The sequence below is a fragment of the Cupressus sempervirens genome, chromosome 11, assembly GCF_028749045.1.
Source record: "Cupressus sempervirens isolate cs-2001-9-10 chromosome 11, ASM2874904v1, whole genome shotgun sequence".
In the NCBI taxonomy this organism is placed as follows: Eukaryota; Viridiplantae; Streptophyta; class Pinopsida; order Cupressales; family Cupressaceae; genus Cupressus; species Cupressus sempervirens.
Genome location: NC_143128.1, coordinates 349,844,001 through 349,862,427, shown reverse-complemented (window position 1 = coordinate 349,862,427; position 18,427 = coordinate 349,844,001).

Sequence of the window (18,427 nt, the reverse complement as noted above, 5' to 3'; positions counted from 1 at the left end):
AGTGCTAGGATCTATCTTGTTGATGGAAGAAAGTTTTTGAATGGCATGAAACATTAGCATATGTGTTATGCTTTGATTCCTAGAAAAGATAAGGAAGGTAATAGTGAAATACTACTTGAAGTTTTAGATTTATTAAGTGAGTTTGGAGATATCATCTCTGATAATGTTCCAAAAGGATTGCCACTAGTAAGGCAAATTAGTCATCAAACAAATTTAATTCCTAGAGCTAGTTTTCCTAACAAGGCTTCTCATAGGATGACTCCTATTGAAACTGAGGAGCTAAATAGATAGGTTCAAGAGCTATTGAGGAAGGGTTTGATTTGAGAGAGCTTGAGTCCATGTGTAGTACCTACAATACTAGCACCAAAGAAGGATGGGGAGTGGAGAATGTGTATAGACTCTTGAGCTATAAATAGGATAACCATCAATTATCAATTTCCTTTGTCAAGAATCGATGATCTTATGGACTGCTTGAGTGGAGCTCAGTACTTCACAAAGATAGATCTCAAGAGTGGTTGTCACTAGATATGGATACAAGAAGGAGATGAGTGGAAAACTACCTTCAAGACCAAGGATGGTCTTTATGAGTGGCTAGTCAAGCCCTTTGGATTGACGAACGGCCCAAGCACCTTCATGCGGCTTATGAATGAGGTACTTAAGAAGCTCTTGGGAAAATTTGTTATTGGCTATTTGGATGATATTTAAATTTTCAGCAAGACTTTTGAAGAAAATTTATTGCATATTTGTAGTGCCCTTGAAAGGTTGAGGAAAAAGAAACTATTAATTAATTTGAAAAAGTGTAGCTTTGCAAAAAAAGAGTTAGTCTACATGGGATTTGTTGTATCACTTGAAGGTCTCAAAATAGATCCAAAGAAGGTAAAAGCCATCTTGGAGTGGCCTACTCCAAGGTCTACTACTGAGGTGAGATCATTTCATGGTCTGGTTAGTTATTATAGGAAGTTCATTAAGAATTTCAGTGGCATATGTGCACCCTTGACTGACACAATAAGAGGGGATAGGAAAGAGTTCAAATGGACTGCAGCGGCTATGAGAAGTTTTGAATTACTGAAGAAGAAGGTGATAGAAAAACCTATGTTGGCACTTCCTAATTTTAGTAAGGTGTTCCAAGTGGATTGTGATGCTAGTGGCAGTGCTATTGGGGCTGTATTGAGCCAAGAAGGTAAGCCTATTGCATATTTTAGTGAAAAATTGAATGATGTGAAGAAGAAGTATTCTATTTATGATCAAGAGTTCTATGCAATAGTTTAGGTCTTAAAGAAATGGAGGCATTATTTATTGCGAAAGGAATTTCTTTTATATACTAATCATCAGGCATTATACTACCTAAATAGCCAAGGTAAATTGAACCAAAGGCATATGAAGTGGGTAGAGTTCTTGCAGAGCTATACATTTGTGTTGAAGCATAGAAGTGGAAAATCTAATAGGGTTGCAAATGCATTGAGTAGGAGGCAGTTGTTGCTTATAGTAATGTAAGTTGAAGTAGTTGGGTTTGATGAACTCAAGAATCTATACCTTGAGGACCCTAATTTTGTTGAAGCATGGAAAGCTTGTAAAGAACTTGTTGCTATAGATAGAACCAAGTGGCTAGACTATTTGATTTAGGATGGTATGTTGTTCAAGGGTAGTCAATTGTGCATTCCAAGGAGTTCCATGAGGGAAAATTTGATTAAGGAGAAATAAAGTGGAGGGATGGTTGGAAATTTTCATTAAGATAAGACCATTTCCATTCTTAGAGAACATTATTTTTGGCCTCAAATGTCACAGGATGTGAAGAAGTTTGTACAGAGTTGTCAGGTTTTTCAAGAGGCCAAGGGATTTAGTCACAATACTAGACTATATTAGCTATTGCCTATTCCATCAAAGCCATGGGAGGACATAAGTATGGATTTTGTTCTTGGATTGTCCAGGACACAAAGGGGTAATGAATCAGTATTTGTGGTGGTTGATAGGTTCTCCAAAATGGCACATTTTATCCCATGCCACAAAACTCATGATGTTGTCCATATTGCAGATTTTTTTCTTAGAGAGATGGTAAGACTACATGGCCTTCCAAGGAGTATAGTTTCTAACAAAGATACTAAATTTGTGAGGTATTTCTGGAGAACATTGTGGAAGAAGTTGAGAACAGACTTAGATTTCAGTTCTACACATTACCCATAGACTGACTGACCGACTAAAGTGGTAAATAGAAGTTTGGACAATTTACTAAGATGGTCAGTTGGGGATAAGCCCAAGGGATGGGATTTGATTCTACCACAAGAAAAATTTGCTTATAATAACTCTATAAATAGGAGTACTGGTAGATCACCATTCCAAATTGTATATGGAAGTAGCCCAAGGACTGCACAAAAATTGAGGAAGATGGAGCAAGGGAAGAGGACAAGTGTTGAAGTAGAAGAATTTCCTGAACATATCAAGCACCTACATGAGGAGGTCCAGGCACACATTATCAAGATGAATCAATAGTATAAAGCTAGGGTTGATCAAAGGAGAAGACATAAGGAGTTCCAAGTAGGGGATCTAGTCATGGTACACTTACAAAAAGAAAGATTTCTAGTAGGTACTTACAACAAGCTGAAGATGAAGAAATTTGGCCCCTACAAAATTTTGAAGAAAAATGACTCAAGAAATGCATATGAGATGGAGTTGCCAGATGGAATTCACATTTCTCCTATCTTCAACATTGCAGACTTAACAGAGTATCATGATGATGGTGCAGATGAGGAGTTGATGCAAGAGCCATGTCTAATTCCTACTTCTAAGAAGGAGGAGATAGAAGAGATTATGGATAGTCGTGTGGGTAGGAGTACCAGAAATAGGAAGTATGAAGAGCACTTGGTTAAGTGGAAAGGACAATTGATAGAGGATTCAACTTGGATATCAGCAACTGAGGTTTCCCATTTGGGATTTCCTCTACCATCCATAAAGTGACAGGGTCACTTTTCAATCTACCTTGGGTGTCTGATGCAGGAGCATCCAGAGGTATAAGGGCAATCCTATGTCACCCAAAAAAAAAAATACCTAGACTTAGTTTCTATTTCATGTGTTTTCATTTTTGGATACCCATTTGGGTCAAATAAAGGTTCCAACTCTCACAGGTCCACTATTAGTGTTCTAAGTTGGAGTTTTTAAGCACCTTGGGATACATGTAAATGCCAAAAAAATAGGACTATGTAATTGAGTTATAATTATGGTGAGTTAGAAGGTTTAAATTAGAGGGATGATTAAAATTATAATTTAGAACATTACAAAAAAAGAATCAGGTCAAAAGGCTGCACGGTTTGAAAGTTATCACAATTTTCCAGTTTTTGGATACCTCCTAAGAATGCTTCAAAGTTAGTTCGAGGCACAAAATAACCTTGTATAGGCCTAAAAATGGGCAACAAGCAAAGTGGTCCATTAAGTTATAGAGAACTTTGAGAGCTTTCCAAAAATGTAAACGGTCCGTCAATCGGAGCTACAGTTGAAAAGTTATGCCTCCCAAAAGTTTGGCTACCATTTTTGGATTCTTCTAATTTTGTACCGACTTCTAAAGCAACTTCTGGAGCCTTCCATTTTGGCGGTGGATGCCAACTAGCACTTTCTAGAATGTATTCATAATCCTTAACCCTTTGGGGTCTATTTAAGAACATTTTTGGCATTGTAAAAGGCAGTTCAGAGTGGAGTTTGAGGGAAGGTACTGGGAGAAGAAATTATCTCCAGATTTATACTATTGTAAGCCCATAGGGCATGTTTTGGAGTCTGTTTTCTTTGCACTAAGTGTATTGGCATATTTCCATAGTTAATAAAGTTTTTCGTTTCTTGTTATGTCCATTCTGTACTTGGGTTGTGTCTCCATCACCTTTTTATCTAACTCTATCAATTAACAACACATTAGCAAGAAATTGCATGGTGGATTTCAAACCAATTATGAATATAATGTCTATTGAAGTTATAAAGGAGTTAAGATTGAAATTAGATATTCTTTATAGAAAGTATTACACTATGGATAATAGATCAGTACCTATAGTGGGTGTGAAAAAAAAATTGATTTTAGATTCCTAGCCCACCCTAATATCTCCTATAAAATAGATATTACAGTGGTTGAAGTTCCTTCCTATTATTGCATGTTACTTTCAAGACAATGGTCAGAAGTACTTGGAGGACATATAAAGTTAGATTTTTCCTATGAAACCATTCCTATAAATAGTTAAAACATCAAAATTGATAAAGAGCCAAGGTATGAATATCTTGTTGAAAACTTCCACCCTAGTAGTAGAGTGAATTTCTACCAAACAGATGTTGATAATTTTTAGGTGAGTGTAAGTAAACCTATTCAAGTGGTAGAAGATAAGGTTTTGGTGTAGGAAGAAGATAATGAAATATGAAAGATGCATTTTGATGATGTAGTAAAGAAGGCAATGGATCTGGGGTAATCCTTACATCACCATTAGGTAAAAAATTCAAGTATTCCTTTTTATTTAACTTTGAGTGCACAAATAATATTGTTGAATATGAATCATTGATTCTAGGATTAAATGTAGCCAAATTTCATAAAATAAAGTTGTTTTTAGTGTTTGGTGACTCAAAACTAGTAATATATCAAATTAGAGATGAATTCGTGACAAAAAAATCAAGGTTAAAAAGGTACAAAAATTATGTGTGGGATATACTTGAATTTTTTAAAGCATTTTGAATTAATTGGATTGATATATTGAATTTTTTTTTTGATATGATAGTTAATATAGCCATCAACCATATTGACATTCCATTGCAAGTATTTTAGGTTGAGACGAAAAATAGACCATTTGTCCCTAATAATGTGCATAGCAAGGAAGTCTTTAGAGATGATAAGGACCTATTGTTATTTGTGACATGTGAAGGAGGCTATCAAGATATTGGTCTTGATTGGAATGGTCTTGTTGAGAGTGAAGATGGTAATGAGACTATTTTTGGAGAGGAATTATGCAGCTTAAATCTAATAAGATACCAAATGGATTGGTAGCTCTAGAACACATATTTGATGATCATGAAAATCTCAAGAATCATACACATGTTACTATGCAAGAGCAGGTTGAGAAAATTAATCTTGGGAATACACATTCTCCTAGAGAGGTTTTTATGGGAAAGAATTTATCAAACAAAATAAGATCACAATTAATTTATTTATTAAGTATAGACATGTATTTTCATGGTCATATAATGACTTAAAAGCTTATAAAGAAGACTTGTTCCAACATGAAATACTTTTAAAATCAGATGCCAAGCCTTTCTGACAAAAGAAAAGACAAATAAATCTCATTTTAACTCCCAAAATGAAAGATGAATTGGTTAAAATGAGATATGTTGATATAATCAAATCCATTAGATATTCCACATGGGTTTCTAATTTGGTTTCTATTAGAAAGACAAATGGAGACATAAGATTGTGTTTTAATTTTAAAAAATTGAATATATCATCATTAAAGGATAACTATGTTTTTCAAAATATGGAGGTTTTATTGCAAAAGCTTATAGTAAATGAACTATTATCTATGATGGATGCTTTTTAAAGTTATAAACAAGTGAAAGTCAAAGAGATGGAGTAGTATAAAACAATGTTTACAACCCCATGGTGAACATATATCTTTGTTAGAATTCCATTTGGGTTGAAAAATGTTGGAGCAACTTTTCAAAGAGAGATGGATGTTTCCTTTGAGGGATTTATTGACTATATCTTGGTGATCTATGAGAATGACCTTAGTGCATATTCAAAGAAGGTTGAGGACTATTGTAACCATTTAGACAAAATCTTTAAGAATACTCTTGAATATGGGTTATCATTAAAACATTAAAAAGTGTCATTTTGGGGTCAGATAAGGAAAGTTGTTGGGATACATTGTGTCCAAAGGAGTAAGAATATACCCTAAAATAGTAGTTTTCATTGATAATATAAAGGTCTCTAAAACTATAAAAGTTATTCAATATTTTTTTGGATAGATTAATTTTGTAAGAAATTATTAAATCCATATCCAAGACTTTGAGAAAGGGGGTAAATTGATTTGGAATAACAAATCTCTACAAGAATTTGCAAATATGAAGAAAGCAATAAAAGAGGCTACATTCCTTAAAGCATTTGACTTCAAGAATTTTTATTTAATATTTTCTTTCGAATCATATCATACAATTGTTGCAGTCATGCTTTAGAAGAGTGAAGAAGGGTATGAACATGCAAAGTTATTTCGTCAACAAGAGTTTACAAAATTCATGATTGAATAATGACATCAATGAGAAGCAAGCATATTCTTTGGAAAATGAAAAAAAAGCTTTCAAACTATATTTTGTGGGTTCTTATATTATAGCATGTGTTCCCAATGCTACAGTCAGAGATTTTTTCAAACATATAGAGAGTACTGGAAGAAGATGTTAGTGGATTAATCAAATTTAGAAATTTAATATTAATATTCAAATAACTAAGCTTGTATGAGGTCTAGGATTAGCCAAACTCATAGTTGATTCTAATTTAGAAGTAACACAAGTTAATCAAGTTGAAGAAGAAGAATATTAAGTGTTCTTCAAAATATAATGCAAACTAGGTGACTGAGGGGGACCGGGGGGATGCGGGGCTTAATTAGGAACCACTTAAATTTCTTTCTCTTAATCCACTTTGTTAAGTTGTCTAATCTACTTGCATGCCATAAACATAAATCAGTAACGTAACAACACCATAACACAAAATTTTGTAATCCGAAAACCCTCTAAGGAGAAGGTAAAATTGGGGTGGAGATGACACCTACAATGCTTCACTACTATAGTAATAAAGTTAGCATGTTAAGGCTTATAATTGATCACTTCTGGTGATCTTACCATTAGGTCCACCTTGTGAAAGGATTTGTACAATACAATTAAGTATGTACTCTGATAGGAGGTTCTGCAGAGGACTATTAGGTCCACCCTATTAGGGGATTTGGAACTTATGCACCTGTTAGGATGAATCAATGGATTGATCTATGAAATACAACTCCTATTGTTGGTGAAGATCCTTTGAAGTAAATTGATCACCTGACTATGATAGATGAGTCTCTTCCTTTCCTTATGATGATTGTATCCTTCTAGATATACTACTCTTCCATGTTCACTTAATGCTTGATGATGAATACAATGATGATTTGGATAAACAAAATACCTCATACTTATATCGATCCAAACAATTCTTGCATAGGTCGGCTAAAACATAAATAGTTCAAAAAAAAATCATCAAGTTGGCTCATTGTTGTAACTCAGGTCCAATGATTTACTTGGGTAATACTAAAGCCACTCAATCACCATTAACACCTTGGCTGAATCTAGCACTTGATTGATATTGGATGCTCAATTCATATCGATCACTCGATAGGCACTTCTAACTCATCTCACATTGTTTTGCCAGCTTGATTATCACCTTGGAACAAAACTAACCTGCTAACTGAGTTCACACTAGAGCTCGGTAGACACTGTCAACTCAATTAACACTACAACTCAATGTGAAGTGTCAACTTAGTTGACACTAAGACTTTCTTCAAGATTACCTTTATTTTCTAGGTTCCTTTTTGAGCTTGATTAACACTATAGACTGGTAACTTGGTTATAATTGTCCTTCCATTATGACTAAGTGTTTTGACACTAATTGACAATATATCTTGCAATGAAATTCACAATCTCTCCATTTGACATTAATGACAAAAACATTTATCATACACAAGATCTAAAATCAATTTTTTAAATTTTTTTTAGTGAAATTCCCCCTTTGAGTATGCTCTATTCTATAGCTCAGTTTTTACTAAAACTCTATTATTGATTTTTCAAAATTGTTTTTATTTTTCTTCTTTTTAAAAAATTTGTCCTACTATTTATATTTCCCTTTACATGTATATAAATATGTACATATACTTCCTCTATATACTTTCCCCCTTTTTTTTGTTACAAATGCCAAAAAAATCTACAAGGTTATGCCAAAATGGGAATGAAAATCATGGTGTACCTTCAAAATCATAGACAAGGTCTTGTCCTAGTTAGCTTGTAGAACCTTAAAAATGTGTAAATCAATCTGAAGCTCTACTGATAACTCATGCATATGATCTATAATTGAAAAATTTGTATCTTTGACTAGTATCTTTGCATGATCCATTCTCTTCTGCACAATGTCCATGTGGGGATATGCAAAATGCCCTTATTTTGGCCTCTTCCCTTAGCATTTTTGCCTGAAGATATGTCAAAAATATGGTTTTTGAAAAATGATTGGAATTGGAGCTTGGATTAAGTGCCAACTAATTTTCACTATCCTTAAAGTATATGTTAATCTTGGCTAATTTCTCTTTTATTTCCTTGGTAAATTTAGTGGAATCACTTAACAAATAAAGATACAATATTATTTACAACAAATTCTAATGCAAAAATTAAGGTAGATAGTTCTACTTGATCAATTGCTATCTTTTGTGCAACATTCTCTGGCACTTTATTCTCAAACTTCCTTTCAGCCTTCATAAGGAATTTGTCTTGCCCATTAGTGTCCTCATTAAACTTATGAAAAATATCAATTAATTGATCAATGATAGGGACTTTATCATTTACCTCTATAGATAGAGCATCCAAAAATATTTCTTTAATGTCTTCAAGAACTTTACTTCTATCTTTTGCAACCCTTAGCATTCGTTACTTTTCTCTTTTCTTCCATACTTCTCCTAAGATTTTCATTTTCTCAGTAGAGAGATTTGATTGGTCCCATTTTGGGACTAAAATCCCCTCATCAAGATCAATACCATCAAATATGTTCCCTTTTCCTTTTCAGTTGATACTTGAAGAAGGAATTATCTCTTTGCCCTTGTCAATCGAGTCCTTTACCTATTGTTTCTTGGTTGAGACTATGGGAGCCTATAGCTCGGTTGAGACTATGGGAGCCTATTGCTTAGTTGAAGCTATGGGGACCTATTGCATGATTACCTCTAGGATAGAGCTTGGTGAAGGTGAAACAAACTTCACTTCACTACTTGGTTGAACTAGGTTCAACTCAATAGATTATTGCTCTGGTGTTGCCTTAGGTGGAGTGGTAGGAAGTGATGTCATTACCTCTATAGATATCTCCTCAACATTGGAATCCTCAATTGTCTAAATTTATGGAAGATCTCCTTCTTCCTTGATATCAAAAATGTTCTTCCATGTCTTTTTTTATGGATTGCACAACATCATCTATCTTATTAGACAATATTTGGAAGGCTTTAAATCTAGGAGTATGTTTGTTTTCATTTTTGGGCATTGCCTCCTTGATTTCTTTGTCAAAGAGATTTGGCATGAGACTCCTTAGAGTTTTCTCTCTAATATCCTTCTCTATTTTTGTTGCATTATCCCAATGGTGAGAGATAACCTTCAGTATGGTTTTAGGAGCTTTCCCTTTATGATCAAAGGGGTCATTTTTTCATTTTCCAATTTTCTCAACCATTGCCTCTTCAATCTACTTTTGCTCCTCTTTGTTTCTTGTTTCATACTTCAAGTATATGAAGTTTTTCATTCCACTACCTTATTTTAAATTTTTTTAGTCTCTACTCAAAGGTAAGTGGTGGCTTCTTGATTGAGATGATTGGAGTGTTATCTTTATATTCATCCTCATCCTCATCCTCATCCTCAAGTCTCAATTTCTTCCTTGGCTTCCTTGGCTTGGTAGTTGTAATCACAAATGTTGACCTTATTGCTCTCTTAGGTGGAGGTTTAGATGGTACCATCAACTTTTTCTTGGGAGGTTCCTCTTCTCTCTCTTCTACATCACTTTCCTATTCATATTCTTCCATATCTTCCTCTTATGCATCATCACCCTTTCCTTCTTTGATCATAAGAGGTGATTATGATTTTCCAAGTTTCTTTACAATTCTCTAGCCCTTTCTTTCCTCTTTTCAAAATTTAAGGGATATAAATATTACATGAGATTCTTATGTTTTCCTCCTCATATGTTCCAAATAGGAAGCTTTGGGGTCCATAGGTTTATTGATGAGAGCCTCAATAATATCCTTTGTTCCATCAATACTAGCCTCATATGCCAGAGGTTTTACCCATGCAATCTTGGGTCTGACTACTTGCAAATGAACTCTATCATAGTCATCTAGGAAGCATATATCTTTCTCATAATCATATACTAACTACTTAGGGATCCTAAGCCTTCTCTGCATCTTCTCCTTGAAGTTATCAAAATATGGATCCATGATGGTTTCAAAATTCTCACCCATCTCATTTATGAACTCATCAATTTCATGCAATATAGGGGTTTCCTTCTTCCAAACAACATTTCCCTTAGAAGGAAATAATTTCTAAACATAAAAAAGAAAATAGACTAGGAGTAAACTAAACTTACATGGTTTATTCTTGGAATCTCAAATACTATCCATGTTCTTACTTAGCTAAGTGCATTGAAGCTTGGCAAGGTCGAATGATAGATTCTTCTTAACAACCTTGAATGTCAGGTCCACTACCTCACATGGAACACTATTTGCACCACTTGAATTATATATTTATTGTGTAATGACATGGATGCTAAAATTGATTTCCATGTCAGTCACATTGTTTAGCTTCACACCTTTATCATCCCATTCAACTAGGGTTATCTTTGCCAGTTCTACCTAACCTAGGGTTTTGGTAGTCTTAGACTTCTCTAGCATTGGATACCCTATTATCCTATGAGTCATTTTTCATAGTGATTGGAAGGGTTTTCTCTAGAAAAAAAGATATCTCATGAACTTGGCTTATTAAAAGCTTGATCCATTCAATATAAAAAAATTCTTGGCATGTGGGTGATGTGGGTCAAACCTTGACCTCCATATGCTTGTCTTTTGGCTTCAATAAATTATTTTCACATAATGTTGCATAAGCTTAATCTAACTAAAAAATTCCCTAATTCTTGGATAGAATAGTGATAAAAAAATATGATGTCATGAATAAGTAATACCTTAGGAGGAATTGATGAGTGAGCTCCCTGTAGATCCTTCTCCTTAGAAATTGTTGGGTAAAGCTTGATTTTTTGAGGAATCTAGTCTAAATTCTTTACCAACATTTTTGAATCCTTTTTGACCTTTGAACTGGAAGATGCTGCCATACTTCTTGGTTGATGAAGAATTTGAAGATGGTGCCTTGGTATGAGATTCTCCTTTAACAGTTTACACTAAAATTAGTTTTGGGGCTTTAAAGGATGGTGGGCACTAAGAAAAGTCTAAAATCATGGTGAAAACAAAGCTTTGGCTTCTTCCTTTTATCAAGATTTTAAGTTTAGGGCCTCATTTAATGCTCTATACCTAGGTGAGTAAAAACATGCTCAATTCAACCCTTAAAGCTTGAATAATGCTAACTAATCATGCTTGGTTAAGTCAGTGACTCGGTTGATTCTACCCATGCTTGGTTAGATTAGAGTCTTTCTTCTGTCCAGGTGTATTTGATATGTTGATCTGGACTATCTTGCTTGGATGATTGGAACTGATGTAGAATAAGAATTTGATCATAGCTCTAGTGGTCTCCCTACCTATTCAAGAAGATATAATTGAATCACCTAATGCATTGCCTTGGGTGTCAATAAATTTATTTTTTTCACTTTAATTTGCTAGAGACTTCCTTACCCATTTCTACTTCATTTGAGTCATGATATTGTTAGCCTTTAATTTCTTTTCATCTTCAACTTTACCTCTATTCATGTAGTTCTTTGCTACATGACCAAGTTCCTTGCATACATAACACCTTTTGGTAAGATTTCTTTTTTATAAGGTGAGTCCTCATGCAATTAGCTCCAATGTGTCCAAACTCTCCACATAAATAACATCTACACCAAGTGTTGTAATCCAAACCAAATATTGCTTTAGCAAGTTGTTCAATAGGACTCCAATTAATGGTTTTGTACTCTAAAGATTTATGACCTTTTTTGTTGCATGTGAAATATTTTCCTTCAAACTTATTTTTCTTTGTGCATTAACTTTCTCTATGTCCATGTTTGTTACAACTATAACATTTTCCATTAAAATTTGACTCTCCATTGCTCCAACATTTTTTTGAAGTATGCTTAGTCCATAATGATTTCATTAGGTCTTTTATTGTTTTGAGCTCCTTATGGCGATGACTCTCCTTGTTCAATGTAGCCTGTTGTCACAAAATTTTGTACCCTTGCCTGAAGTTTGATGTGAAGGAAATCTTGTGAAATATGGAAACAATTTGCAAGCTATGGGGATTGAATTATTAGATTGTGTCTCTAGAGAAGGCCAACTTCCTTACAATTAGGATGCAACTAAATATTTATTGAAGGGAAAGGGAGAAGAAGATGTAGGAAAGGAAATTACCAAAAGGGAAAGGGGGTGATGCACTTAATTGAAATGGTTATAGCTCTACCCTTATGTGCATGATACATCAATGAAAAGCCCAAATACATAGGTCTTAACTCTATTCTACTCCCAAAGAATCCCATGAATGTTAGAAACTAATAAGAACATTTAAAGGAAGAAATATTCACAATACAACCCTTATTAGCAGATTAAACACAATATGTAAAATCATGGGAAATAAAAAAGAAACATTCAAGGAGTGGCAAGATACATGCATAGACTAATGAATGGAAAGAAGAGGTAAGAAACCAACTATTAAATTAATGGAAGGTAAGGAATAAAATTGCAGATAATAAGGCTATTGCAAGTAAACATAACCAAAGAGAGAAGAACCCTTGAAACATATTTGCAACTATCTTTTATAGAGTTTAGGAAAAACTCAAATATCTCACTGAAACCCTAAACTCAACCACTAAGTTCAAGTTGCAGATAACAATAACTACTGATCATAGAAAGATCTGATTGGATGCACATCCTAACACTAGAAAAAAATGATCTTGATGTACAAACTTGGGCCCTCAAGATAGAAAAGTGGTGGCCATAACTGCTTTGACTGGTAGATGGATAGCCATGGCAGTGAAGGAATGGAATCTGCATTTATCAGGCATTGAGAACACCAAAAGGTGGTTACGGGTAATCAAAGGATTGTTCACCATTAATGAGCTACTTTGATAGTGTTCACAATAGCACCAGGTCAACTATGTCATTCAGTCAATGAAATTCAATAGTCAACCCTCCACATGGCCTTATATCTTTGTAGCATTTTGCCAGATCATCATGCCCCTTTTCCTAACTGCCATGTCAAGTTTGAAATTATATTCTTCCTCTTTATCACTCCATCCAAACCTAATTTCTTCATTGATTACATGAATTTGCAAAACTATGACCTCTTCATTCTAAGCCTTATTGCTTCTTTGTATTTCTCTATCACTTCAATTTATTAACTCATGCAATCTTGCAATGACCATCAAACTGAATTCTCACATCTTCACAACAATTTAGGACTTAATATTTCTCTTACTGACATTTTTTTGATGTCTCAGATATTAAACATGTCACCTCTTCAGAACTTCCATATATGAAGCTTGCTTTAACCATGTGATGTGATCACTATCTCAGATGACTATTGTCTTATTTTAGGACTTCACAAATCAAACTGTGACTACAAATCAGACCCCTGTGATGGTGCAATAATTATTTCCTTTTACTGTCAAGTTCCCCTAATAGTCTCATAACTCAAAGATTTTGCTCATGGCTTAACCATGTGAAGCTGTGATCAATTGACTTATGTTGTTTTGGCACTTTATCATTGTTTTACAACCTGAAATATATTCAATGATTTTTTACCCATGGCATTGTAATAACCATTTAAATTTAATTGTTGTGCCTATTCAATGATTTTTTACCCATGGTGTTGTAATAACCATTTAAAGTTAATTGTTTCCCTTCATCACAACCTCACAACTTGAATCTTTAAATGAAAATCAAACCTTGCAAAGGTGCAATCAAATAATTTTTCCACTTTTCCACCTTAACCGTAGGTTGCTCTTTACTCCTTGTGATGCAGCAATGACCCAAATTTTAACTACCATGCTAACCCTTTGCACCATTGTAACTTAGAAATTGGAGTTTATTTGACCACTTGTGATCATGAGATGGCTTAGAATTTGACTACATGGTGATCATGTCATTTTGTCACTTTCTTGCTTTGGCTAATCTTTGTGCAACTTTTGAAAGTAAGAATTTGACAAGCGCAGGTCAACAATTGTGCCTTATTTTAGGCCTTTGAGACATTTCTTCTTTTGATCTATTGATATCTCCTAGAGTGTTGACACCTATCCAATGCTATGTCACCACCACTAGGTCCCACTCTTAACTCCTTGTGATACAACAAAAACACTAAATCTTGACTAAAGTTGTTGACTTTCACACCTCCACAACTTAAAACATTTAGCTAGAAACCAATTGTGATCATTCAATTTCCATTGAATCACTTCTTTGCAACCTTAGCTTAGTATTTATCCCTAGTAGTTGTGAATACACAATGATTATTATCTTGACTATTTCACATAGTTAGATTAAAAGACTGGAGTGACAAGGTGATTAAAAGGATTTTGCACCATCGTAGCTTGAAATACTCATAAAGCTATTGACATAAAATATGAAGAATTTAAAGACTTGGGGATATAAAAGAAAAGAATGTATAACCAAGGTTTTATGTATTTTTTTAATGCTTACATGGAATCTTATGAATATTTCATCAGAATGTGGGGCATGACTATCTATAGGGTGTTTCATGAGGATGACAATATTGAAAAAAAAAAAGGGTGGGGGTTAAAATGGCTAACAATTCTAGTGACTCAAAGGGGATGCTTGCTTGCTAAGCATATGATTAGTGACCTTAGCAATCCTTTGGGCATGGAGTCGCAAAAAATCAGCCCTTCTCTACAAATGACTAGAAAAAACTATAACCTCTGGAGCCAAAAAAATTTGAAACATGTTATTTCACAGAGAAATAACCCATGCTCGTGCACTTCTTGAAAAGAAGAAAACACCTAATCTATTTTTTACAAAAAATTACAGAGATGGAAGCTCAAAAAAACCCATTAACTAGTTTTTTGAAGTAATTTCCCTTCGTCACCAATTGATTTCTTCTTCCATGCATGTGGGCAACTAAAAATAGTAGGAAACATGATAAGCATGCTGCTACAACTTGAAGCACCTTCCCAATGCTGAAAAAAATGAAGCTTTTCAACATTGGGACACCTCAGTCTTGAACACCATCAAGTTGCTCCTTCTAGTGAAAATCTTCTTCATGCTCTGAGGTAAGCATAAGTGGGGGTAACTTGGTGTATTTTTTTAGAGCCAAACACTTGATAGGGCATTCTCTTAATGGCATAGGGTCAAAGGAATCATCCTTGACCACTTAGTTGTGCTTTGTAACCTTTGAATCATCTTTTCTATCATGGTCTAGCTTTAATGGTATGGCTGGTAGAACACTCTCCTCTTGTTGTTGTTGGAGAACATGCTCTTCATTTATAAGAGATAATGATTAAACCTCTATGGAAGTGTAGATAGAATCAAACTCATCCAAAATATCATCCTCATCATTGATCTCCTCCATTATAGCTATGATAACATGCATAGGTCAAGGGGAAACCTCATGCATGTCAACATGTTCCACCTCAAGGTTAGAGCTATCTATTGGGATCCTCTTTTCCATCCTCTGTATCATGAATGGTTGTCTACTACAAAAAATGTTCCTCATATGGGGAAAATGACTTGTTAGATAGGAATGAGGCCTCAACCTCATAGAAATCGATCTCCCCCATCCACTTTGTTTCCACCATGTCACAACAATCCCTATGATGGCTTAAAGAAGAAAGAAACTCTTCTTTCTAGATGTTCTTCTTTATTTTGACATTGCATGTAGGCTAGGGAGCAACCTCATGCACATTAATGTGTTCCTCTTTGAGGACAAGGATTTCCTCTTGATGTTCCTCTTCCTCAACCTCCTTCTACAACACATTTTCTTCAATTGGTGGTTGTTCTTTTGTTGTCTCTAATATGGGCAAACATATATCCAATTCTTCATGAACAACAAAGAAGGGAAAATAATAATTTTTGGGCTCACCATCATTGATACATAGAGGTGTTTGAACTATAGTTGGGGTTCAGGGCAGCTTGAAGTACAATTTTGGGAGGGTTTCTTTGTTTGAAGCTAGCAAGCTTCCTACTTGGAGGCTCTTGTACTTCAGCTCTCTACATTTGGGTAAGCTTGAGTTTTGCCTCCTCCTCATATTTCTTCTATTTTAGTTCTTCCTTATGTTGCAACTAGAAGAGAGCCTTCTAAGCCTCTCTAAAAACATCTATTGTCTCCTCTACCATGCTACAAACATGAAGATCATTTTGCCACATCTCCAAGTCACTATGCATCGCCTCCAGTCAAGAACACCTAAGCATCATGAAAGAAAAGTTCCCACTATTTGAAAATTCATAAGGACCATGAATCTCTCCAAAAATCCTTCCCAAGTTATAAAATCCAAGGTACAAATCATCTATATGGTTGCAAAGCTCCTCTAGCTTGGCCTTGGGATCATTATAAGGTTTTATGGGAAACTAAGTAGGTTGATCATTTGATGTTACAGGGGAGACCATACCTTTGAAAGAATCAACATGTGGGCTTGATTTTTTCTTCCTCTCTTTCCAATCTTGGAAGGACTGATATGTACTTGAAGGGGGAAATCTCAACACATTCATGGTCAAAAATAATATAAAGGTTTGGGGTAAAATTGGCATCTTGGTGATATGGGTAATCAGGTTAGTCACAACTAGGTTGTGGTTAATGGAGGGGATGAGAGGGCTAAGGAATAGCCTCTTCATAATAAGGGGTAAATTAAGAGGCATCTCTATGAAGGGGATCCATGATAAATAGTTTAAGAAGACACATTCATAGAAATCTTAAAGAAACATAAAAAAATAGAAGTGTACCAGCATTTGCTCTATTGAAACTGGTAGATTCGTAGAGTCACCATGGTATTAGATGAATGCCTCCAAAGGTTGATGACACTAAGAAAAAAACAAATTTCTCAATGAATGGATCTTCAAAATGGATAACTAGAAAACTTATGAGTCTAAATTTGTCCCACTAAGCATGCCAAAAATTGTTGTCACAAAAGTATAGACCCTTGCTTGAGGTTTGACCTAAAGGAAACCTTGTGAAACATGGAAAAAATCTCCAAGTTGTGGGAATTGAACTATTAGATTGAGTCTCTAGAGAAGGTTGACTTCCTTACAATCAAGATTCACCTAACTACTACTTGAGGGGGAAAGGGAGAAGGAGATGTAGGAATGTAAGTTGTGGAAAGGAAAAGGGGGTGATGCACCTCATTGAAATGGTTACAACTCTGCCCTTATATGCACAATACATCAATGAAAATCCTAAATACACATGTCCTAACTCTATTCTACTATCAAAGAATCACATGAAGGTCAAAAATTAATAAGAAAATTGAAAGAAAGAAACCTTCACAATACAACCCTTATCAACAGATTAAACACAACATGTAAAATTAACAGAAATAGAAAAGAAACATTCAAGGAGTGGAAAGATACATACACTGACTATGAATAGAATGAAGAGGTAAGAAACTATCCATTTCATTAATGGAAGGCAAGGAATACAATTTTAGAGTAGATGGCTACTACGGGTAAATATAATAGAGCAAAGAAGAAACCTTGAAACATATTTACAACTACCTTTTATAGAGTTCAAACAGAGCTCAAATATCTTACTAAAACCCTAAACTCAACCACCGAGTTCAAGTTGTAGAGAAAAATAACTACTAATCTGAGAAAGATTTGATTAGATGCACGTCCCAACACTAGAAAAAATTGATCTTTACATGCAAACTCGGCCCAAAGAGACAAAAGCAATGACCATAAATGCTCTGATGAGTAGATGGATAGTCATAGCAGTAGAGGAATGAAATTTTCATTTATGAGGTATCGAGAAAATTGAAAGGTCATTGTAGGTGATCAAAGGATGGTTTTCCATTAATGAGCCACTTCAATAGTGTTCACAATAGTGCCAGGTCAGCTGTGTCATCAATTCAATCAAATTCAATAGTCAACTCACCACATGGTCTTATATATTTGAAGTATTCTACTAGATCATCCTACCCTTTTTCCTAACTACCATGTCAAGCCTATGATGATGTGCTTCCTCTTTGTCTCTACTTCACAACCTAATTCATTCATTGATTGCATGTCTTCACAAAACTATGACCTCTTTATTCTAAGCTTTATCTCTGCTTCCTAGCTATCTATCACTTTAGTTTATTACCCCATGTGATCTTGTGATGACCATCAAACTAACTTCTTGCATCTTCATGGAAGTTTAGGACTTAACATTTCTCTTACTTGTGATGCTGTGATGTCTCAAATATTAATCATGTTGCCTCTTTGCAACTGCTAGATATAAAGATTTCTTTAACTGTGTGACATTATGATTATAGTCTCGGATGACTGATGTCTTATTTCATGGCTTCATAACTCAAACTATC